Consider the following 25020-nt stretch of genomic DNA (forward strand, 5'->3'; position numbering starts at 1 on the left):
CCCCGCGCTGCGGCGACTTCTTACTTACCTTGCTAAGATGGCCGCCGGGATCTTCACCCACGGTGGACCGCAGGTCTTCTCCCATGGTGCACTGTGGGCTCTGTGCGTTCCATTGCCGATTCCAGCCTCCTGATTGGCTGGAATCGGCACACATGACGGGGCGGAGCTACGAGGAGCAGCTCTCCGGCACGAGCGGCCCCATTCAGAAGGGAGAAGACCGGACTGCGCAAGCGCGTCTAATCGGGAGATTAGACGCTGAAATTAGACGGCACCATGGAGACGAGGACACTAGCAACGGAGCAGGTAAGTGAATAACTTCTGTTTGGCTCATATTTAATGCACGATGTATATTACAAAGTGCATTAATATGGCCATACAGAAGTGTATACCCCCACTTGCTTTCGCGGGACAACCCCTTTAAGCCCTACCCTCAGATCCCAACTCAGACAAGCTTTGAGGGCCAAAGGTACCTAGAAGTGAGTCGCCAAAACCTTCCTGTCAAGCAATTTCTTTGACAGTGTCCTGACATCCCACATACCCAGATCTCATTGGCAGCTAACCTTTAGAACCAGTATAACATAATTTGGGAGATGTCCGTGTGGTGTGAGAAGGTTCTTCATTTGTTCCCTTGTCTCACATTTCTTGAAGAAATGCCAAAACTATCCTTTATAGGAGGATACCCAAGGAGGATCCCTCTCTGGCCAGAGGTTGGCAATACTGATCTTTAAAAAGGTAATAACTAGGAATACCACTGGGTTGACCATACCCAAACCACATAGTCTACTTGTATGGTAAGTAACCTCTCTCTTGACTAGGTTCAACCTGTTCCACCATAACAGTTGGAAGAGCAGGCTATAGACAGACTCATGTCTAAAGAGGTTCTGGCAAAGTGCATTCTCTGTCCAGATATATTAACAAAGGGAGCAGGTAAGTTTTGATCAAATAAATCCTTTCCCTCAGGGAAGGTGAAGGACCAACTTTCCATTGATCTACTTTCTGGGTGGCTTTTTTCAGCCTGCTCTCCCCATTTTTGTCAGGGCAATTTCCTTGGCCAAATTCATTGCCTAGGACTTTAGCAGAGTTCTGGGGCTCTGGAAGGGTACCCAGGAGATCAAAATCAGGATCCCTATCTCCCAGGCTGAGACTCACACTTTTCCTGGTTGATCTTGGACACAGGCCTCTGAGTAGTGATCCACTTTTAACATCACCCATTCAGTTTCCTCTTGTGAGGAAACAAAGATGGTTACATCATCCACATACACTACTGCAGCATCCCGTAGGGTGACTGGACACAGGAAATACATTGAGGAGCTGGGAGGGTGAGGTGGACACTTGTCATGGTGGCACTTACCATGCTCCCAGGGGGACACATGTAGCCTCAGACAGAGCAATGCTGGGCCTCTGCCGGACACTCCTAGGAAAGGGATGGCCAATAAACGTAGAGACGGGATACACTTTTGTCACGGGTGACGCCACTGTTCCGTTACCCACCAGAATGACCCTCGGCGGTAAATAAAAAAGCCGCAGACTTGTATAGCGCACCTCAGGTTCCTGGGAACGGTCAGGGCCTGGCAAAAACTTTATGTGGTAGAAACTTACTACAAGGCACAAATACAAAAGACGGCCATGGAGGCAAAACAGCAAATTTGAGGTCAGGGAGGAAACACAGGATGACACCGGTCCTGCAGGCCAAGTTATCTGACAGGAACCGCTCCTGGACAAGGAACTCTCTGAAGGAGAATAGGTGTAGGGTCACTCTAGAGACACTCTTAGATACAGTACCTCTGCGCGGTGATCCCAGCCTCTTCTTTTCATGCTCACTCTCAAACTCTCTCTTCTTTTACTCTCACTCCTCCATGGTTCCTGGCATTGGGAAACTCAGAAACTGCCCCTCCTCTTCCATAACATCACCACATGAGGGATGAAGGTACCCCCATGTGGCTGGCACTCTCACTAAGGAACCCAGAAGAACCCCCTTTCCTGCTCTCAGACACTCATACATATAGACATACATTCCAGACATCTCCCAGTCTTGGGCAAACATTTAACGCCTCATTTGCTGCAGCTTTGTAATACACATAACATATGACTAGACAATTTGCACAGCGTATCCACATAAGGCATAACATGTATGACATTTATGGAGGAGCCAGAAATACATGGGCCACTACACTACCACCCTCAGAGCTGATTCCGACACCTCCAGGTCCATCCCAACTCCCGCCAACAGTCCACAATCTACCTTCCTGAAGAAGGGATCAATAGCAAAAAATTTAACGCTAAAAGCTTAAAGGATACCCCTGACTAACACCAACCTCAAAAGTGTGACCAGTCCAACCATTCACTAGTGGAAAACTCTCTGCTCCTGCATGTAAGGTCTTAAACCAATTAACAACCCCCCTGGCAGGATATACCTCAAAAAGATAGGCCAGAAGTACTCATGATTTACCTGAACAAAAGCTTTAGCTCAATCCAAAGACAGCAAAAAACCCTTCCAAAAACCCACTCTGCCCCACTCCATGGCTTCTCAGGCACTGAGCACAGCACTAAATGTGCTGCGACCTGAAACAAAGCAGCGCTAAGCCCCCGAAAGAAGCTGTAGTGCAAACTTCACTGTTGAAAAGCACTTTTGTCAAAACCTTTCTGTCCATATTAAAGAGTGCTATGGGATGCCAGTTCTCAATATGGAATGAATCCTTACCCTTTGACAAGATCATTACGACAGACTTCCTTATTGACAGAATGCCAGAGGGATAGACCTTCATTAAAAACATCAGTCAACAGGGAGACTAAACCTGGCGATTTTTTTTTTTTTTTTTTTTTTTTTTTGAGCCAAAGCCCATCAATCGCCATTTTTACTTCCTCTTTCGTAATCGCTCAAGTCAAACATCAAGAGACGGGTCTACTCCTGGCTCAAGGACATTCTTAGCCAGGCAAGCTGTCATCCTGTCTGGATTTTGTTCTTTACTCCCCAAAAGATGAGAGCAAAAGGATCTGATGACCTCCAAGTTCCCTGATTGGGACCTTTTCAAGGATCCTGCACTATGTATCAGTCTTATTACGATTTTACAATTCACTGACATCTTACTTTTTGAAAGGGTCAGGCAAGCGTTTCTTTCCAAAATTGCTCTCAAAAACCAAAGATGTGTGCCAATCATACTGATTTCTCTTAAGCAAGGTTTTCACACTAGAGATTGCCTCACAGCTACCCCCAGTCAAGACGAGATGTTCAACTTTCCTCTTCAGGCTCTGATAAAGACACTGCTTGTCCAGGTACCTGAGGTTAGAGAGCTTACAGAAGAACCTTGCCACACGATATTTGAGAACATTTCCTACTACTCTGACTGACCGTTACATAGCCCCAGTAGTGGTTCCTGGCTCTGAAGAAACGCCTCAAAGAACTCTCTTATTCCCGCTTCTTCCAGGAGTGACAAATTCAGGTTCCATAAACCTCTGCCAATCTGAGGGATCTCTGTAACATTCAAAGAAAACGTAACAAGACAGTGATCGGAGAACTTCATTTCCACCACCAGTAATGGTGAGGAGACTGCTTTGTCTTTTAAATAAAACCTATCCTAGACCTACAATCACTACCTCTAAATATGTGAACCCCCGAATGTGGACATCCACCAGAAGAGCCTCACTGTCTATACTATTTAGAGCGATGCTATCATAAGTCAGCTGGCACTCTGGAACCTCCTCTATCTTGGCACCTCATGATAGTATTGAAGTTCCCTCCAAAGACCACCTGCCCACTGGTGAAAAGAAAAGGCTTGATCCTCATAAAGAGATGCTCCCAGTCCCACTTACTTTCAGGCCCGAAGATGTAAATGAACCAAAGTTATTGTAGCCTTGCATCAAAACTAGCACTGCTGGCTAAACAGATGCTACCTATTCATAAACTGGCGGTTAGAGTGTGGCAGACATGTAAATCACTGACTAAATATGTACGTAGGTACGCCTTTAGAAGCCCCTCTGTGGGATAACAGAACGCTCCCACATCTTGTGAATGTACCAGATAAGCAGTTCTGGGTGAACCTGGGAATTACCACATTGGAACATCTATATATTGATACTAGCTAGTATATTGGGTACTAGCCTCCTTTGAACAGCTACAGCAGCTTTACCAAGTCCCTAGGACTGGATTCTATAGATACTTGCATCTCCGGCACGCTCTTAAGGCACAATTCCCAGAACAAAGACAACCTCTTTTTCTGTACCCTCTGATAGGCATAATGCGTACTCAAGGCCTCAGGGGTCTGATATCGGGGTTGTAGACCTATCTGCTGCATTTTAAAATTTCCTATACGTCAATGTCTGTGATGGATGGATAGATAGAAGGGACTTATCCTCTACCTTGATATTGAGCAATGGGACGTCACAAAGGCATCATATACCATGGTATCGCCAGCCGCAAACAAGAAATTAACTCAATTATATATACTTCACCAGTGCTATTTAACACCAACTAGGCTTTATAAAATAAACAGGGTGTCTGCCAACCAATGTCATCAATGCCGAGCACAGAGGACAAATTTTAATAAATTAATATGAAGCTGCCCAGATATCTATGCATACTGGAGGGAGGTTACAGAATTTCTAAGCCAGCTAATGGGGATGCCAATTCCACTCAACCTGATCATATGCTTGCTGGGTGTTTTGGATGAGGAGCACTGGCAATTTCATGATCGGATATGAGGGGCTGCTGAAAGGTCTTCGACTTTACCCAGAAAGAAACGAGATAGGAAGATGAAACTTTACATTTATTCCACATACTCTCCACTGATGTCAACACACTTCTTACATCGGTATTCCAAGTTCTGTAAGCCTTGCAAAAAGAAGGACTTTGGTTGTGCTTCAAACCAGTCATCCGTAGCAGCCATGGCATCAGAAATGGTGTGAAATTTGGTACCCTTGAGGTGTTTTTTAAGGTTTGGAAACAGATGATAGTCGGAGGGAGCTAGATCTGGTGAATAAGGTGGGTGGTCAACCAGCTGGAAGCCTAGCTCCACCAGTTTTGCCGTGGTCGCTTGTGCAGTGTGAGCGGAGGCATTGTCTTGCAGGAACAAGATTCCTTTGGACAGCTTGCCGCGCCTTTTGGCCTTCAGAGCTGCCTTCAATTGGTCCAAAAGTTCAATGTAATACCTTGCATTGATGGTGGACCCATTTTGAAGGTAATCCACTAGCAGTACGCCCTCCTTATCCCAGAACACAGACACCATCACCTTAGTGGCTGATTTTTGCACTCTGAACTTCTTTGGGTGAGGAGAACCACTGTGCCTCCACTCTTTTGACTGCTCCTTGGTTTCAGGGACATACAAATAAATCCAGGTCTCATACATAGTGACCAGTCGATCCAGGAAGTTCTTATCAGTCTGGAAACGCTGACAAATGGATCGGGAAGTTTTCACTCGCATGCTTTTCTGATCTGTTGTCAAACATTTGGGCATCCACTTTGTAGACAGCTTCTTCATGTTCAAATGTTCATGGATAATGACACAAACACATTCACAAGAAATCCCCATGATGTCTGCTATTTCTTTAGCTGAAATTCACCGATCCTCCAGTATGAGGTTGTGCACAGCATCGACGATCTCCGTAACAACAACCTCTCTCGGTCGTCCAGGACGTTCCTCATCATTGGTGCTCAAGTGGCCCGTTTTAAATTTGGCAACCCAGTTCTTAACTGTAGAATATGAAGCACATTGATCCCCCAATGTCTGCGACTTATCACCATGAATATCCTTTGTGGACTTTCCTTACAGAAACAAGAATTTTATCACTCCTCTGCTCTCATTTGCTGTGAATATCGCCTTAGACTCCGCCATTTTGTTTTCCTGCGTGCTGAGATCACTGTTGCCATAAGCTACAAACACAACATTTTGAAAACATATATTAGACACATAAGGCTTTCATGTGATATAACATTCGTTACCATAGAAACAAAAAAAGAACACAAAGCCAAAGACTTCTCAGCACCTCCTCGTATTTCTTACTGAGGTGTTGCTCCTGACCCGCAAAACGATAGCTTTATGCTGGATGGATAGACATTCCCCAAAGCTCTCGATGTCACAAAATATTGTTAATTCTACCTTATCGTATGAGAACATAGTCTATAAAAATAGAAAATACCCAGAGAAATCTCACAAGGTGTGGGGGAAGTGGTTTGGTTCAACGGACACAACTTTCACACAAGACTTTCTCCAAGATTTATTGAACAGAACTGTATCTAGGGCTGGTCAGTAATGTGGGTGCCAACTGTTAAACTCTACTGACACTGTAACCTAGTACGCTAATGCACTGTATTTATATGTCGGTTGTAACAATGTTCCCGTGTAACTCTCCCTTAACTTGAAAAACTTACGATGTATGCAAACTTCATATACTGTATGGTATATTTTGTTCAATAAAGTGAGTTTTTTAAAAAAAATGCCTCGCATCAGGGAACTAGTGATCCTCCTGCGCGGCTGACAGCCGCACTGCAGGATCGGCAAGTGTGTTCCATTGTTTTCAATGAGAAACCTTGCATCGCACTGGCATGCACCTCGCACGCCATCCAATACTTTTGACTATCCATTGAAAAAAATGGGCAATATGTTCTGAGGGAATACCCAAAGAATGCAATTCATATCTGTGTGAGTTTTGTGCGTCTCACAACACAGAAATCTTGCACAATTTTCTCGGCTGTGTCAAAGCTGCCTTAGGAAGGGAAGGGTGGATTCAAGGGCTTGCTATCTGTTGGGCGAGGCCTTACTCAGGTACTTGGATCAGGGTGAGTGGTACAGATGTATCTCACTCCAGGAAGGGAGAACCTCCTATCCTCTTTCTTTTTCCTACCACCTTGTAATAATTATAAACTTTATTTGTATAGCGCCAACATATTCCGCAGCGCTTACATAGACAGGGGATACAGAAAGACAAAAGTACAAACATTACAGAACCACAGTTACATAGTAATCAATTGATGGAAACAATAGGGGTGCGGGTCCTGCTCCAACGAGCTTACATACTACAAGTAATGGGGTGATACAGAAGGTAAAGGGGCTGGAGATGTGCACAGTATGGCGAGGTGGAGAGTGAGGGGTGATATACACATAGACAATGGTCAGACATTTAGCCGTGTGACGGCAGAAACAGTATGACTGCAGGAGCGGTTTATGATGGCTAGCAGGGATTGCAGTCAGTAGGTCAGGGAGCATGTTATCAGGTGGAGTACAAAGGGGTTTGTTTAGGGAATTCGGTATGCCTCCCTGAAGAGGTGCGTTTTTAGAGCACGCATGAAGTTCTGCGAGTCCTGGATTGCTCGGGTAGCCTTTGGTAGTGCGTTCCAGAGGACCGGTGCTGCTCTGGAGAAGTCTTGGAGGCGGGAATGAGAAGTTCGAATTAAAGGGGCGCTCAATCTGGTTTCGTTAGCAGAGCAGAGAGCCCGGGCTGGTTGATGGATTGAGATGAGGGAAGCGATGTAGGGGGGGCGCTGCACTGTGGAGGGCTTTGTGGATGAAGGTGGCGAGTTTAAATTGAATTCTGTATTTAACGGGCAGCCAGTGCAGTGACCGGCACAGGGCAGAGGCATCCGAGTAGCGGCTGGACAGAAAGATGAGCCTGGCTGCCGCATTCAGGATGGATTGGAGAGGGTAGAGTCTGGTGCAGGGGAGGCCGATCAGCAACGAGTTGCAATAATCGAGCCGGGAGTGGATGAGGGCAACAGTAAGCGTTTTTAGCGTGTCCACAGTGAGAAAAGAGCGGATTCTTGCGATGTTCTTGAGGTGCAGCTGACATGTTCGGGCCAGAGATTGGATGTAGGGGGTAAAAGAGAGATCAGAATCAAATATGACTCCAAGGCAGCGGGCGTGTTGTCTAGGAGTTATGTTGGCGCCACACACTGAGATGGAGATGTCAGTTAGTGGAGGGTGGGAATACCAGCAGGTCAGTTTTAGAGAGGTTTAGTTTTAGGTAGAGAGAGGACATGGTGTTAGAGACAGCGGACAGACAGTTAGTGATGTTTTGGAGTAAAGGTGCAGAGATGTCACGGGAAGAGGTGTATAGCTGGGTGTCATCAGCATACAGGTGGTATTGGAGGCCAAATCTCCTGATGGTTTGTCCAATAGGGGCTGTGTAGATAGAGAAAAGAAGGGGGGCCGAGGACAGAGCCCTGGAGGACCCCAGCAGCAAGGGGAAGAGGAGGGGAGGTGGAGCCAGCAAAGGAGACACTGAAAGAGCGGTCAGATAGGTAGGAAGAGAACCAGGAGAGGGCAGTGTCCTTTAGGCCAATGGAGCGTAGCATACTGAGGAGGAGTTTGTGGTCAACAGTGTCAAATGCTGCAGAGAGGTCGAGGAGGATCAGTAGGGAGTAATCGCCCCTCGATTTGGCTGTCAGTAGGTCATTGGATACCCTTGTAAGGGCAGTTTCTGTCGAGTGTTGAGGTCAAAAGCCAGACTGTAGGGGGTCTAGGAGAGAGTGCTCTTATAGGTAGCTTACAAGGCGGGAGTAAACCAGCCGTTCTAATAGTTTGGAGATGAAGGGGAGGTTTGAGATGGGTCGGTAGTTGGCAGCATCAGTCGCGTCCAGAGTCGGCTTCTTTAGCAGTGGGGATATGATGGCGTGTTTGAAAGAAGAGGGAAAGATGCCAGAGGTCAGAGAGAGGTTGAGTATAGTGGTGAGATGGGAGATGACCACTGGGGAGAGGGAACAGAGGAGGTGTGAGGGGAGGGGGTCGCTAGCGCAGGTGGTGGGGTGAGCAGAGAAGAGCAATTTGGAGACTTCTTCCTCTGTCGCTGGTCTGTATCCTCATCCAAATTCTCATAGCGGGAGGAATTGGATGTGGCATCTTCCTGCTCCTCCCTGTCAATCCTCCTGAACTCCTCATCTAGTTCTGTGTCCCTAGAGGTATTATCAGCAAGACTAGTATTTGACACATGGCCACAGGTCACCCCACCTCTCACCTAGGGTTCACCCTGTTCTCTAGATTTTTGATGTTACTCAAATCACCTTAGGCCGGTCTTGCATGAGCGTATACTACTGCATTACCAATTTCCTATAGACTTGCAATTGTGCTACTCACATAATGCAAGCGAAATACACGCATGAATAACATCGCGGTATGCTCTATCTTGGTGCATATTGCACACACATACATGTCAAGATTATGTGTGGAAATTGGTGGCACGCAGGAAACGTGGTCATGTGAGCCCGGCCTAAGACCACTCTCACACAGGCCATTTTTTAGCACGCTAATAAAAAGGCTTCCATTGATTTAAATGGGGCTTCTCAGATGAGCATTCGAAAGCGGCATATCTAATGCAGCAATTTTCTAACGCCGTCTGCTCTCCTTTAGTGCGTTTCAGCACTTTTTATTGCACCTCATCACCCATTGCAATGATGTGGTGCATTAAAAAACACTGGCAAACGCTGTCAAATGTGTTTGCAAACATTCGAAAACACTGTAAAATGCCTACTTAAAACGCATAACTTTTACAGATGTCAGTGTGGGAGTGGCCTTAGGCTGCATGGCCACGAGCGATGGTCCGCCGGTAATAAATTGCCGGCGAATCACACAGTGTGCGGCTTTCTATAGCGTCTCTATGGAAAGCGCAGCGCCGTGTCCACGAGCAGAGAATCATAGCGATTCTCCGCTCGCGGGATTTAAATGGCAGCATGCCGCGATTCTCCGCCATGAGCCTATCTGTTAGATAGGCTCACCCCTGAGACCTGTCAGCTCTTCCCCCTCGTCACCCGCAGCAGAATATCGCTAGCGATATTGCGCTTCGGCCGTGGACAGGGGGCCTTAGTCATGCAGCTGACTTCTTTCTTTTTTTTCACCACACCCTCACTAGCCTTTTCTCCAGCAGGGAGCAGTTCTCTCACTGACTGCCCCCAGCTGCTCCAGACCATATTATAGTATTCTGCTGCTGGAGTCACTGTGTATATATATTACTTATCTTTGTACTGATCCAGAGTTACATCCTGTATTATACTCCAGAGCTGCACTCACTATTCTGCAGGTGGAATCACTGTGTACATACATTGCTAATCCTGTACTGATCCAGGGTTGTGTTACTCCAGAGCTGTACTCACTATTCTGCAGGTGGAATCACTGTGTACATACATTACTGATCCTGGGTTACATCCTGTGTTATACTTCAGAGCTGCACTCACTATTCTACTGGTGGAGTCACTACACAAAATTATGGAACTGTTTCTGCACAATATACCTATGCATACACTGTTATATGCCGTGGGTAGACATCCCTTTTATTTTATTGGGGGACTGTGGGATAATATCTTGAACTATTCTTTCTATTTGAGTTTGGCTTAGCAATGTTACAGATTCTGGGATTTGTTTGATACAATAACAGAGATTTTTTCCGCCTGTGTCACACATGATGCAAGATGTTCACCTATAGCTGGGCTCTGGGGAGCAGCAATGTGAATGTGCATTGGGGTGTAAGGACGTAGCTTCATAATTCCTGCTACTCGCTGTCTCTGGGGATGGATAGCAATTACCGGGATTGCAGTATACCAGGCAGTTCTCTGATATCAGACAGTGGACCAGAGCAGACATGTTTTTGATTTTAATTAGTTTATTCCCACTGTTGAAATCCTCTAAGAGTGCATCTTTCATGGTCTGTGAATCTGCATTGTTATACTGATGACAACAAGCCCCTCCACCTGATTCCTACTGTTGTGTCAGTTTTCACTGTAGTCCCAGCATTCATCATCCATGACCGTGAAAAAAAGTGTAACCAAAGAGAGGGGAGTTTGAAACTTTTGAGCAGTTTTAGAAAGACCAATAAAAAACAAAATATAAATGGATGAATGTCTTTATGAACACACATTCTGGAGGATGCTGGGCTGTTTCCGTAATCTCGGTCACCTTTGCATTCAATCACAGCCTGGAGGTAGCAGCCGCCAGAGGCCACCTTCTCAGGTGGGAAGCGATCATGCGTGGTTCCTGCATTCTCAAAATAGGTACAAGTCCAAGAGGTGGGACCCACATCTATCAGTCATTTATCACAAATGTCTAACATAGGAGCACCCCTTTAAATCCTTAAGGTTGCGTCCTTTTTTCCCTCATTTTCGATTTTTCCTCCCCACTTTCAAATAATCATTCGAACTCTTATTTTTCTGTCAATATATCTGTCTGAGTTGTATTTTTCAATACCATATAATGTAATGAAAAACTTTTAAACATTTCTAAGTAGGGTGAAATGAAAGAAAATAACACAATTTCATCATCTTTGGGACAGGGGATTTTATTTTTACGGTATATACACTGCAAAAATGACATGATAGCTCTATTCTGTGGATCAGTACGATGATGCCAACTTTATTTAGTTTTTTAATTGTACTACTTTTAAAAGTAAAATAAAGTTTATAAAAATGTTCTTGCCATCTTCTAACCGCCATAGCTTTATCTTTCCGTCGATGGGGTTGTGTGATTGCTGATTTTTTTTGTACCATTTTTAAGTTCATATGACTTTTTAAAGCTGTTTATTACATTTTTACTTAAAAAAAGGGTGACCCAAAAAGTGCAATTATTCTGTTGTGTATTTTTTTTTCTGACAGCCAAGTTTTATGGATGTGGCAATATCAAATATTTTTGTTTTGATTTTTATTATTATAAATATGGGAAATGTTTTTTCCTTAACGATAATAAAAAAGGTTTTTTGTTTTTTTTTACTTATTTTTCTATTCTCATCAGGAACTTAAATCTGCGATTGTTTGATCGCTTATACCAGGGGCGTAGCTAAAGCCTAATGGGCCCGGGTGCAAACGTTTATCTTGAGGCCCCCCAATTTCTTTTAACCCCTTAACGCAGAGGTGTAACTTGAAGCTCCTGGGCCCCAATGCAAAACCTGTAACAGGGCTCTCAACTATAATGCTTTATTCATAGTACTAGGCTCCCTATATGCAGAAGAGAGGTCTTATGGGCCCCCTAAGGCTCCTGGGCCCGGGTGCAACTGCATCCCCTATAGTTACGCCAGTGGCTTATACCATTTACTGCAATACATCAGTATTTCTGTATATGATATTTCTGCAATGCATTCTATTAAGACAAGTCCTTCAGAAGGACCTCGGTTGCCAGGACATCCAGACAGCACCTCACTATCTCATGGCAGGACAGCTATTCAGGTTAAAAATAGGCTGACATACATGGAAGACTTGGACAAAACACCCTAAAATAGCATTGTGGGGGTGCAAAGGGGCTTACAGACAAAACTCTCACTCAATAAAATCACGTTTGTGCCACGGTTGTTGTTGCCTGTAGGAGAGGGGAGGGGGAGCTAAGCTTGTGCACATTCATGAGAGAGACCAGCTGATTAGTGCTAAGAACTCCTCCCAGACAGAAACTTGAATGTAGAAGAGCCTGCAAACCAAGTATGAGGCTTTATAAATGTTTGGGAGGGAAATCTTAATGCAAAAATAAAAGCGCATTATTTTTTTCAGCAGGGACTTATAGTACATGGAAACCTTTGTGCATGCAAAAATCAATACATACATATTTTACTATGTTCTACAAAATACACTACCAGCAAGATGCAAAAAGGGAAATAAACACCAGATTCTGCAAATCTGTTTAATACTAGTAACAATTTATATATATTGTTTGCAGTGGAGTTTGTTTTAAAGGGGACTTATAGGAAAATAGAAGTTATTAAAGGTTCCTGTGCTCTTGGTGTATGAGTGGATAGAAGGAAAGGAAAGCCAAGAAAACGTCACAGGGAATGCACACGGGCATTTCTGGTCTTTTTCACTTAAAATGTTCTTTCATGCTGTTAACATATTCTACTATTTCATATGCTTGTAAAAAGAGGCTACTATGGCTGTAAGATCCCTGTGGAGTTTGTTCTTCACAGATTCCCTGTAAAGTTTGTTCTATCCCGTTTGTGGAATAAAGAAACCTGGAGTTGCTCCTACTCTCCAAAAGACCTCTGTCCCATCTGTGACTTTCTGTAAGTGAACCTGGATATTTGAAAATGTCCGTGGCCCTTGCGGACTTCTCACAGAAGTAAGTGAAAAGTTTTCTTGGCTTTTCTTCCTTTTTATCCACTCATACACCAAGAGCACAGAAACCTTTTATAACTCCTCTTTTCCCATATCTGCGATTGAGCTACCACCATGCACTGGGGGCTTCCTCTGACACTTTCTATGTGAACGTGGCCTTTCACAGGGATTAGGTGGTAGACAGATTAGCACCACTCTGAAGGTGAACTAGGACCAGCGGTATGGAGGCCTGATGCTAAGATGGTCAGTCCATACAAGGTGAGTCCATAATATATTTTCTACTGCACCTTATCTAAAACATCAATACATATTCTCGGAGCGCTGTCCTAATCTTTTATTTGTTGTCTACATACTTATGTTACCTTTTATACTATATTTGATGCACATATGTTCATGAGAAGCAACAGGTTGAAAAGAAGAAGCTGGGGAAATAAATAAGCGATAATTAATAGAGTTAGTCTAATTAGCATGAAACACACAGGGGAGAGGTTGGGGACGTCCTTCCCGACACAGCTGAGCGCATATCCTTATATGGCAAATACGACTTCTTAGTCCACAGCGTAAAACCAGGGACAAAGGTCGCTGCACCCTGGCAGGAGTCTGTACTGGTACAGGTACACAGTGCAGGTCTGCTCTGCTCTCCTGACAGCCGGCCACACCTGACAGACACTCAGGTAAGCTCCTTTCCAGACCTCCCTGCCTGTCACCTACCCAATGTCTCCCAGGAACACCTGATTTTTTTTTTTTGTTCCACTGTAAACAACCTTAGCAGCTGATCGCAGTCACAAAGACCTAACATCAGGTGAAGGTTCTCATATATGGGCTCAGCATCAGAACCTCAAACTGGTTTTTCCAGTTTTATGTAAATAAAACTTTGCATTCAAGCCTCTGTGACTCCAGACTGATACATTTTACCTGCAAGGATACATTGTAGCAAACAGGACAGGCGAGAGAGATTTGTGCTGCTGATGGTTTTTCTCCTCGACCACTAACTAGTCAGGATACAACTGTAACAAAAGCTCAAACGTAAAGTATTGGGATACAAACAAGAATGTTCTGATTCATTGACAGCAATCAGAGACCTGGTAAGAAATGGGAATGCAAAGCTTGTTAGAAAATCGCAGAACTATTAATTAGACACTTAAAGCCTAACTGTTGTATCATGGTGACGTGTTGGAAGTTTTGATTGATGGGGGTCCAGATGCTAAGATCTCCACTAATCACTGAAATGGAGGGGCAGAAGTGCTTGGCTGAGAGCTCTAATCCTTCCACTGTGATCCATTCTGCTCGGATTTCTTCAGGGAGGTGGGGCTAGCAGTCTACAGATCTATAGAAAGTATACGAGTCCATATACTGCTAAGTTCAGATCCGAGCTGATTACAGCTGAAGAGATACAGCTTTTGTCTGTGCGCTTCTGCCACTTTGTGTCAGCGATCAGTTAGGGCCTCACCACCCAGACCCCATCTATTAAAATGTGTCACATGTCATTGAGTTTTAAGAAATAATGGGTACGTCTTTAATATGTAGCAATAGACTATTACTTTCTCATAGTAGTTGATTATTAGTGTGTGGCTAATTATTGCTTGTATGTACTGTTTTATCTGGTCCTGGGCTAAGGAGGATCTTTGTACCTACTGCAGAATATCTTTGTTTACCATTATTATATGTCTTCCTATCAATCAGTACGATAGTCAATCTATTTAAACAGATTGTATAGTTTTTGGTCACCCTCTTTCTAATGTCCTTAAAGTATAGGAGTTGTCCAGTACATTTTGGATTTTCATTATTGATGACCCCGGCAGGGGTCCGCTACTTAAGATACCCACCAATCAGCTGATTCCTGTCACTGCTTACAGCACTAGAAGTAGATCAGGCTGACTGTATCGCAGCGGGCAGGTTGGGTACTGCAGGCACAGCTACCATTGAATTCAATGCAATACCAAACGGGGCCACAGCATTAGTCAGCACTATCTATTTCCTGCGCTATCCATAATGATAGCGGTGCTGGGAATCAACTGATCGGTGGAGATCCTGAGCAGTGGACCACTGCTGATCATCTATTGATAATCTTTGTCCTGAGAACAGGTCATCAAAAGAGAAAGTCCCAGACAATGCCTTTAAGGTTAAGACTACTTATTAAGGGGGACCAGAGATCTGCATGGTGACCTGGAATGGTTTCCACTGATGCTCTGCCATGCTGTCATAAGTAAAAACATTGTAGCCCCCCTCCTGCTGCAGTGAGACCCCTACAATGAGCTTAGCATTGGAGGACCATGGATAGGAAGTGTATTGTATGAAGCCCTTTAGGTTACCATTTATTAGAAGGAGCTACCCATACATTGTATCAATACAATTGTTAACAATGTGAAGCTGAGATTTGTAGCAAAATGTTTACTGAGTAAATAAACAGCTTTCATTCATTCATTGCTTTCAGTTGATGGGTGAATGTGAGTTAATATTGCTACACTGCTTTCACAGCTGCGTTAGGGCTCAGTTCAGGGTTTTCCATCTCTTCCCTATGTTTTTGAAAGAGAGAAACTGAAATAAAACTGGGAAAAAAAACTGATAGTCTTTTCCCCATTGATTTCACAGAATCAGATTTGAATGGGGTCTCAAAAAAAAAAAACGGAAAGCAAACAGAAAGGACTTAGTTTACTTCTATTTCATCAGGTTCCCCTTTTTTGGATGGAAAAATAGTGCAGCATTATGGAATGGAAGCAAACGGGGCCTTTGCATTTGCTTTCCGTTTATTTAAATCCCCATTGAAATCAATGCTGAAAAAAACGGATGTTTTAGTCCATTTTATATCAGTTTCTCTCATTCAAAAACAGAGCAGAGACACAGAAACCCTGACCTGAGCCCTAACGCAGCCTGTGATGGGTCTCATAGGTGACGCCAGCCGCACTTAGTTTTCTGATGTCTGATATTCGGCTATTGCTGTTGTGGTTTTTACTGTCTGTAACATAATGATAACACTATTATAAAACCACAGACAATCATGTGGTGAACTCCCAGCTTCCCCATGATACAATAGGAGCAGGAGAACCCGAGAATCCACAGCCCTGAAATTATATATAGAAAGGAAAGTTCTTACTGTAAATACAACTCCGATGCGTTTCAGCACAAGCCCTTCGTTGTAGCTCAGGTCAGTGTCAGGAAGCGTCATCAGCCTGTCACATTTTTTTATACATTGGAGGTATTGGTTCAGTGCCTAAATGTCTGTAAGGTATAGCTATGACTTGCACAGTCTGAAATGCGGCAGAATTCTGCATATGCAGAAATAAGGAACTTTATATGGATTTGAGTTGTTTTTGCTATTCCCTAGGGCATATTCACACGGGCGCATTTGCATGCATTTTTGTTTCCAAATTTGAGCGTGCAATACGCAGAGTATAGAACCCATCAATTTCAATAGGCTCCTTTATACTCCCTTTATTATTGCATGCATAAAAATGCAGCATGCCCTACTTTTGTACAAATTTGCGCACCAAAGGTCCCCATAGAGGTCTATGAGTAAATGCATGCGCAATGCACAAGGAGATGCACAATATGCTACGCAATTCTTCTGTAAATAGAACACATCTGGAAATCATTAGGCTACATAGCTATTTAAATCCGGATGTGGTTGTGTCCCGTACGCAAAATAACATGCCCTGAGGGCACAAAAAGTGCAGTATAATATGTCATAAGGCGCAAAAAAACCCCTTGTTCATAGTGCAATTGCACATACACCCGTGTGAAGCCACCATTGAAACCAGAAATATTGGCGATTGACAGGTTTCTGTAAGAAGTTCACCCGCTAACTAAAAACCATAAAAATCATTTATTATATTTGGGTTTTTATGCTATTTTTCTATTACCTTTGAGCAGCATTTTACAGTTTGTTGTATATAAATATAATTTATTTATAAAGTTGTACACCTAGATTTGATACTTATCTTGTTGCAATCAGTATTACCTGTATTCTCTAGAGCTGCAAACACATTCTTGCTTACTCATTATGTAGTCCCCTAACAAAACTGCTACCCTCCTTCAGTACAGGGAGCAGTGAAGGCCCAATTACTCAGGCCAGTAATCAGCTGTGCAAACATTTTATTCAGGATCATTGCAAACACTCATTTGTCATTAATTGCATCACAAAACTTCTAGTGTAAACGAGATCCGACAATAATGCAATCTATTTGCATAACTCAAGATTGGTACAGGATAAGTAATGTATGTACACCAGTGTTTCCCAACCATTTCAGCCTTGGGGCACACCTGGGAAAAAACTTTATGGCAGGACACCCCTACCAAAAGGGGATGTGGTTAGGGGTGTGGCTATGGTGTGGTCAGAGGTGTGGCTAGGGTGTGGCTTATTACAACGTATGATTTTTACCTCCATCATTATAAAAAGGACAGGGCTGTTTAAAAAAACACACAGGGAACAGAGCTGGATGGGCTATTGATATACATTATATTTTAAATTAACATGTTGTGGAATTAAATCCCGCACCGCATGTCAGTGTCCACATGGGTTTTGTACAGATTGTTTGCACACCGTGTTGATGATTTTCGAAATCTTATCCACTTTGCTGCTACAGCTACTATAGATTCCACAACTAATTAGCCCCGTGTAGTAATAGTGTTCCCCCCCCCCCATGTTGGTGGCCCCAGTAGTAATAGCGACCCCCTATATTGTTGGCCCCAGTAGTAATAGTGACCCCCTATATTGGTAACCCCACTAGTAATAGCGACCCCCTATATTGGTAGCCCCACTAGTAAAAGCGACCCCCTATATTGGTGGCCCCGGTAGTAATGGTGACCCCCACAGTGGCCTCGGTAGTAATTATTGCAGCCCCGAAAGTAATAGCTGACCCCTATTGTGCCCCCAGTAGTAACAGGTGACCCCTATTGCAGCCCCAGTAGTAATAGGGGCCCCACTATTGCGGCCTCACTACAGGGGACACGGGGACAGTGACAGCGGGCCCAGCGGCAGCACACTTGGACACAGAAAGCATGGCTGGTAAGGGGAAGAGGACAGTCGACGAGAATGGGGACAGTACAGGGAAGATGGCTGGAGTTACAACGGGGACCGCAGGTGGGAGATGACAGCCGGCAGCCCCAGTAAAGGGGAGAGTAAGAGGGGGGAGCAGAGTTTGGGGACGACTGACGGCGGCAACGACCCCAGTAAAATGCCATGTGACAGCGGGGAGTGAAGGTAGGACAGGACTGCCGCCGAGAGCGAGGCTGGTGTGTTGTACTGCTCACCTGGCTCCTGTAGCAGCTGCACCTCTCTCAACGCCATTGCCACTGCTTTCCCTGACTGCCAGGACCTGTCAGCCTGATGACAAGCAGGAAGCTGGTGGCCAATCAGCATTAGGGGGCGTCAACCCCCTGTCAATCTTGTCTCCACTAGAACTTCCTGGTGGCCACAAGATACAATAATACCAACGTGATTTCCAGCCAGAGAGCCGCGACACCCCAGGTGGGAATCACTGATGTACACAGTGATTCCACCAGCAGAATAGTGAGTGCAGCTCTGGAGTATAATACAGGATGTAACTCAGGATCAGTACAGGATAAGTAATGTATGTACACAGTGACTCCACCAGCAGAATAGTGAGTGCAGCTCTGGAGTAGAATAGAAGATGTAATTCAGGATTAGTACAGGATAAGTAATGTAATATATTTACACAGTAAATCCAGCAGAATAGTGAGTGCAGATCTGGGGTATAATACAAGATGTAAATTAGGATCAGTACAGGACAAGTAATGTATGTACACAGTGACTCCACCAGCAGAATAGTGAGCGCAGCTCTGGAGTATAATGCAAGATGTAACTCAAAATCAGTAAAGGATAAGTAATATATGTACACAGTGACTCCACCAGCAGAATAGTGAGTGCAGCTCTGGAGTAAAATACAGAATGTAACTCCAGTTCAGTTCAGGATAAGTAATGTATGTACACAGTGACTCTAATCTTTATGTTGATTAATTTGATATGTAACCTATAATATGAAGCTCAGAGATAAAGATTCACTTTATCTTCAGAAGAATTAGCCCAGTTATTGATTGTAATGTACAATCAGGGCTTCTACCCACTAGCGTTTTTTAACGCTGCGATATCGCTGAGTTTTTTAATACAGAAGTCAATGGGACTTTCTAATGTTAAAATCGCTTTGCACTAAAATTGCAAGTTTGTGCTTGCGATTTTTGTGTGATGCGATTTTAACATTAGAAAGTCCCATTGACTTTCGCATTAAAAAGCGCAGCAATATCGCAGCCTTAAAAAAACGCTAGTGGGTAGGAGCCCTTATTGTATAAAAGAATCAAATAATTGTAATGTCATGTATGTAGTGGTTATGCTGGATGAAAATGCGGAAGTCTTGTCAGAAATCAACTATAAGATGCACTGCTTTGTTCATCGTATGGTGACCGACCAGATATTAAATGGAGAGAACTGATTTTTATGGAGATTGTAACTGTTTGGATTTGTCCTATTTGGAATTTATTACAGATTAGATTTTAGGCTAATTCTCAAATTTGGAAGATCTGCAGCTTGTCTGTATGGTTATGATGGAGGCTTGATAATAGCTGCTAACTTCCCCTCTCCCTTGGATTGCACCCTGAACAGCACTCTGTAAACTCTATACCTGATTCTAATGTAGGGAATGGGAGGCTGCATTGCATGAAAGGGACTGCAAAATACATAAGAGATGTTCACAGTGTGAGACACAATCGGGTGAGGAGAGCAGTGACGCAAAATGTGTTTTCACTGGAATGGCCCTTTAAAAGTGAGGCCCAAATACTGAAATAGTTTACCAATGCCACAGTCACAAGGAGGCAGTGTGCAGAGCGTTGCAGCACTGAACTTTACCTCCTCATGGGACATTACGGGGCTTTTAGGAGATCAGGATCACAATTTACAAGGTATACTATATGTCCCCAATAGGGACTGCGCACAGCAGTCACGCGCTCTTTTTTCCTCCTACTCACACCCATTCCTCATACAGGCTCCTCTTAGTTTCAGGGTGACTATGTCCGGTAGGCGGTTCTCAATGCTCACAGTCAATCGAGCCTGACATCATCTATTGACAGTAGGTAGTGGAGACCATCCAACTGACACATTCACAGCACCAGTGGGAGCATCATTGGAGTTAGCAGGACCGCTGCTGTAGAGCCAAGTAAGTGACGCTGCTGCCCTGCCGACATGACAGGTTCCCTTAAGGCTGGGGCTACATGGAGACTTTTTGTAGTGTAGCTTTCCAATTTTAACTATCAAACTACAGCTGCAGTCCATGGGAATACTCTGAATTTCATGCTACTAAGTGCACTCCTGTGAGCTTTAGCTCTTATTGAATGGTTAAAATTGGAAAGTCACGCTACAAGAAGTCTTTGTGTTTCCCCAGCCTTAATGACTGCAGGTAGTGGTTGTCACCCAGCAATTGTTACCCATACAGAACGCAGAAGAAGCTGAACAGAGAAATAACAGCCATTACATCACCTGGGTAAATGCTGGTTATACGGCGGCATGACCAGCCTTAGGGCTCCTTCATACTAGCAATTGCGATTTTGCAGCAAGAAAATTTGAGTCAAAATCGCAATTTTGTTCATGAGATATCTGAACGGCAGCTATGCTTTTTCTTGCAAAAACATTGCTGCCGCTTGCGATCTTATCGCGCGTTTTGCTCGCGATACACAATAGGAGTTTCTAAGGTTAACGCATTACATTGCACGAAAATCGCAAGTTCGTACTTTGCGATATGATAAAAAGTACGCTCCATAGGGCAACATGGGAGATAAAAAAAATAAGCAAAACGCAGAAAGATAGGGCACACTTTGATTTTTTTTTAACGCAACATCACAAATGAGAATGAAACCATTGAAAATTCTTGGTTGCATAATTATGCATTTTCACTCACTCTCGCATCGCATTTTATTGCAAGCGCGAAGGGACCCTTAGCTACGTATGACCCATACACCAGCCAACTACATGTAGGGGAGGCGCCAGGTGGATGTAGGCTGGGGGCAATTACCCCCCTTAGGTCTGCTTGGCCAGATATTTTTGCTCCACGTCTTGCAAAGCTACATGACTCCTCTTCCTCCTGTGATTGTTCTCAGTAAGAGAAACCATAATATTCTCAGTTCCAGAATATGTCTTCAGATGGCATACACGGGACAAATACAATACTTTTTGCCACTCCCAAAGGGGGCAAATTCCTCTTCTGCCCTTCCCTGAAGTATTATGAACAAGGTCAAAGTATCATTTTAATTATTACACATTAATAGACAAGCAACTTTGTTATTATAGGAAAGCAATTGTGTTTCGGTATGTGTCTTATCAATATGATAGAACATTTGCAGGCAGTATCACATAGGCTTAGATACCCGCTATGCATGGACTATTGCACATGATAAGCTTTAATACGCTTGCTCAGCAGACCATATTACATGAGATAGTTTTACATACATGGCTCAGCAAATAGTACCACAAACTAGACCTACTGCAGATACACCAACTGATCGGACAGCATCACACATGATAGGATTAGATACACAGAATTATTGGGTTGCATTATACTCATCTCACATTGATAGCCTTAGATATATCGGCTCAGCAAACAGTATCACACAGAATAGGCTTAGATACACTAGCTCTGCAGATATCACATGAAAGACTTCAGACGGCCATGTGCGAGTTGCGCCCAAGATTCTCGGATGCAACTTGCATGGGACAACACATGGACACCGCTGTATAATCTATGGGGACAGTGGAAACTGCATGTCCTATTTTCGTCCATATGGCGGTTGAGGAAGACTAAGATGGGCCGAAACATATCCTGCATAATTTACTGCTATACGATAAAGGACTGACTTGAGCAGTGAATTGTGAGAGCTGAAAATTTCTTAAAGAGCGGACATTGCATGTGCCATCCATGATACAGAAGAATAGGACTTGCAGTGTTTAGTTTTTTTCACCCAATCGATCCATGTGAAAAAGTGCACTAGCCTTATAGGCTATAGTGCAGGCGTGTCCAAACTTTTGGCATCTCTGGGCCACATTGGAAGAAGAAGAGTTGTCTTGGGGCACACATTAAGTACACGAACACTAATGAAACACTTAGGAATTCCACATTTTGTAAGGGTTAATCCACGTCTGGATCTGTGGCAAAAAGCATGACTGAATTTTGCAGCAGTTTTAGTCCTCTCTCACAAGGGGCGACACAAAAAAAAAATTGCAATCCCTTCTTTCCCACAGACATGAGGCCTCAAAATCGATTATACTCACCTCTCCGGACACTGCGGATCTCCCCTCCGTCATGGCCGTATCTTCTTTCTTTTGCCTGGCTCATGGGCTTGGCACACCGGCAGCGTGCCACGTGCATACTCTGTGTACATTTTTTTTTTTTAAATACTGCTTTTCCGTGGTCCTACGGCATGAACGAAGTGACAGTTGCCGGTGTGCCACGGGACCGGACGGATTCCATAGGCTTCAATGGAAGCCGCGGGAGCCGTCCGTCTGGGAAACCCGCACAAAATGGAGCATGCTGCAGGTGGTTTCCCGCATGTGCGATCCGCGCGCCAGGGAAAAATGACATCTGCAGGTATTTAATTACCTGCGGGTGTCCAATGATTCCCTATGGGCGCGGAGTATTAAATCCATTTTGCCTGTGGACATTGGGCCTTAGGGTTCAAATGATCAATTAATGCCCACGTGAGAATCAGAGGCGGGCAGCACTGACCTGATGACTTCTAAATTACGGCAGCTGGGGCAACTGACCTGGCTGGTCTACAGACTACTGTCTGCGCTCGGCCGCCCCTCATGATATAATTAGATACTTTGTTTGGTAGACCGTATAACATACGATAAGATTAGATACACTGCTGTGGCAGACTATATCACAGATGGTGAGGTTAGATACACAGAATTAAAGGGGTATTGCCATCTCGCGGCCATGGTTACTGGCCGGAGCCTACAGAAGGAGCTTTTATCTGAGCTAAAAAACCAACAACCTGCTTTTGTTGCCCATAGCAACCAGTCAAAACATAGCTTTAATTTCTTAGGCCACTCTCTCACGTGTTCATATAAACGCTGCTCGAAACCGCGCATTTTACCATTGTTTCGAGCTGCATGTTTGAACGCATGGTACAGCATTTGACAGCACGATTTAATGCACCCCATCATTGTGATGGGTGATAAAGTGCGCTAAAAACATGAAAATGCTGAAAAATAAAATAGACAGCTCTCAAAAATCGTGGTGTTAAGCGGCTGGGTTCCCACACAGCGTATTCCTGGCAGAAATCTCGTGGTTTGGCTGCAGCGAAAAAACGTGAGATTTCCGCTGGGAAAGCGCTGCTTCGAAACGCATGGCGCTTAGCCGCAGGTTTTGGAGCGGCTTGACTGCATGCTTTTCCGTTGCGGCCGGCGCTCCCATAGATAAGAGCGTGGCCACAACAGGAAAAAAAAAAGAATGGACATGCTGCGGCCGGCGAATCCGTGCCACAGTGCTGGCTTCTGCCAGCTTTGCCATCTTATGTGGACGAGATCTCGTCAACATGGCTGGCTTATCCCTGAATTAGCTGCCGCAGGCGGACTTGCCGCAGTTAAATTCCGTACGTAATTTCCACGGCAAATCCGCCCCGTGTGAACCCAGGCATAAGGTTGCATTTGAGTGCAAGTCTGTGAGGCCCCATCGAAAACAATGGGAGTGTCGTACTGTGATTAGCACGGCGCTCGGGACGCCGCGCTAATCGTTGTAAAAAGTGGTCGGTGTGAGAGCGGCCTTATACAGCTGAAGTAAAATGAAAGCTGCGCTGTGATTGGTTGCTATGTCTTATACTGCTGAGGTAAAGTGAAAGCTGCGCTGTGATTGGTTGCTATTTTTATACTGCTGAGGTCAAATAAAAGCTGCACTGTGATTGGTTGCTATATCTTTTACTGCTTAGTTAAAATGAAAGCTGCGCTGTGATTGGTTGCTAGGGGCAACACAAGTTTTCTTTCAGACAGTATTGATAAATGAGGCTCATCGTTGTCACCCGTTGGTCAAGGACCAGGAATGGCTTTATTATCAGACTAGAGTTTGAAGCTACTCCTCTAAATATTTGCAGGCTACTGTGAATATAAATCTGGTCTATAAATGGCCTCGTGTGACATCATCAGATTGCATCCTGTAAATGTAGCGCAGTGTTGTGTATTTACCGGGAGTAAGTGTTGGTTCCATGGTGACAATGATTCACTTCTATAGGAAACAGTTGTATTTTTTGCCTTCATCCTGTTCCAGTTGCTGTAAGGCTGTGTTTCTCAGCACGGCTTGTCAGCGGCCCGTTTACACGGAACGCATATCATTCAGTTTATCGCTGGATTGTGCAAACAATAGTCATTCAGTGTAAACACAACCAGCACGTGAGCGACCAATATAATTCATTTGATTGTCGTTCATCATTCAGTTTATGCAACATAACAATTAAACAAAGGAATTGATCTCCAGCCCGCTCCGCCTGCATTCGCTGAACAAGTATCACTCGTGCATGAAAGCATAGGAATGATAATCTTTGGGATGACTGTTGGGTACTTAAGTCCCCAACAATCGTCCCGTTTAAAAGGACCCCTACCCAACCAAAGGCAATCACAGCGTGCCTATGGGTTGCCATGGCAGCAATTGCCTTCAAGCCTGTCGGAGGCAGAGCATAATAAGCTGCCTGTTATATTTAGCATGCGTTCACCCGTTGCAGAAATGCTATGGATTTTCCGCAGTGGAAACACTGAAAAAAATTACAGTCAGAAAAGTTTACTATCCTAATACACTGTAGAATAGAAGTATTGCAGTGTATTATACTAGCAATAAGAAGATCACAAAGTTGTTTTTTTAAATACAAACAAAAAAAGAAAAATCCCACTTTTCTCTTGCAAAATCCTGTCTTCATATAAAAATAAAAAATGTTAATATTCATATTGCCGCATCTATAATGACCCGTTTATTTTAACGACTGCATTACTTATAACACACGTTGAACATTGTAACAAAAAATAA

At 44.1% G+C, this 25020-nt stretch overlaps 1 protein-coding gene across 3 annotated transcripts in view; it reads left to right on the forward strand.

Moving 5' to 3' along the window:
* The first annotated feature begins 13571 nt into the window (after window positions 1-13571).
* VIL1 (villin 1) overlaps window positions 13572-25020 on the forward strand; it is a 48163-nt gene continuing 36714 nt past the window's right edge. For 2 of the 3 annotated variants that reach the window (XM_066576025.1, XM_066576027.1), the window contains exon 1: window positions 13572-13680. The gene's annotated coding sequence lies outside the window, so the exon portion shown is untranslated. Of the gene's footprint in view, window positions 13681-13912; window positions 14092-25020 lie in introns of those variants that run through there. The other variant, XM_066576026.1, reaches the window with a different exon arrangement.

The sequence above is a fragment of the Eleutherodactylus coqui genome, chromosome 8 (assembly GCF_035609145.1).
Source record: "Eleutherodactylus coqui strain aEleCoq1 chromosome 8, aEleCoq1.hap1, whole genome shotgun sequence".
Classification (NCBI taxonomy): domain Eukaryota; kingdom Metazoa; phylum Chordata; class Amphibia; order Anura; family Eleutherodactylidae; genus Eleutherodactylus; species Eleutherodactylus coqui.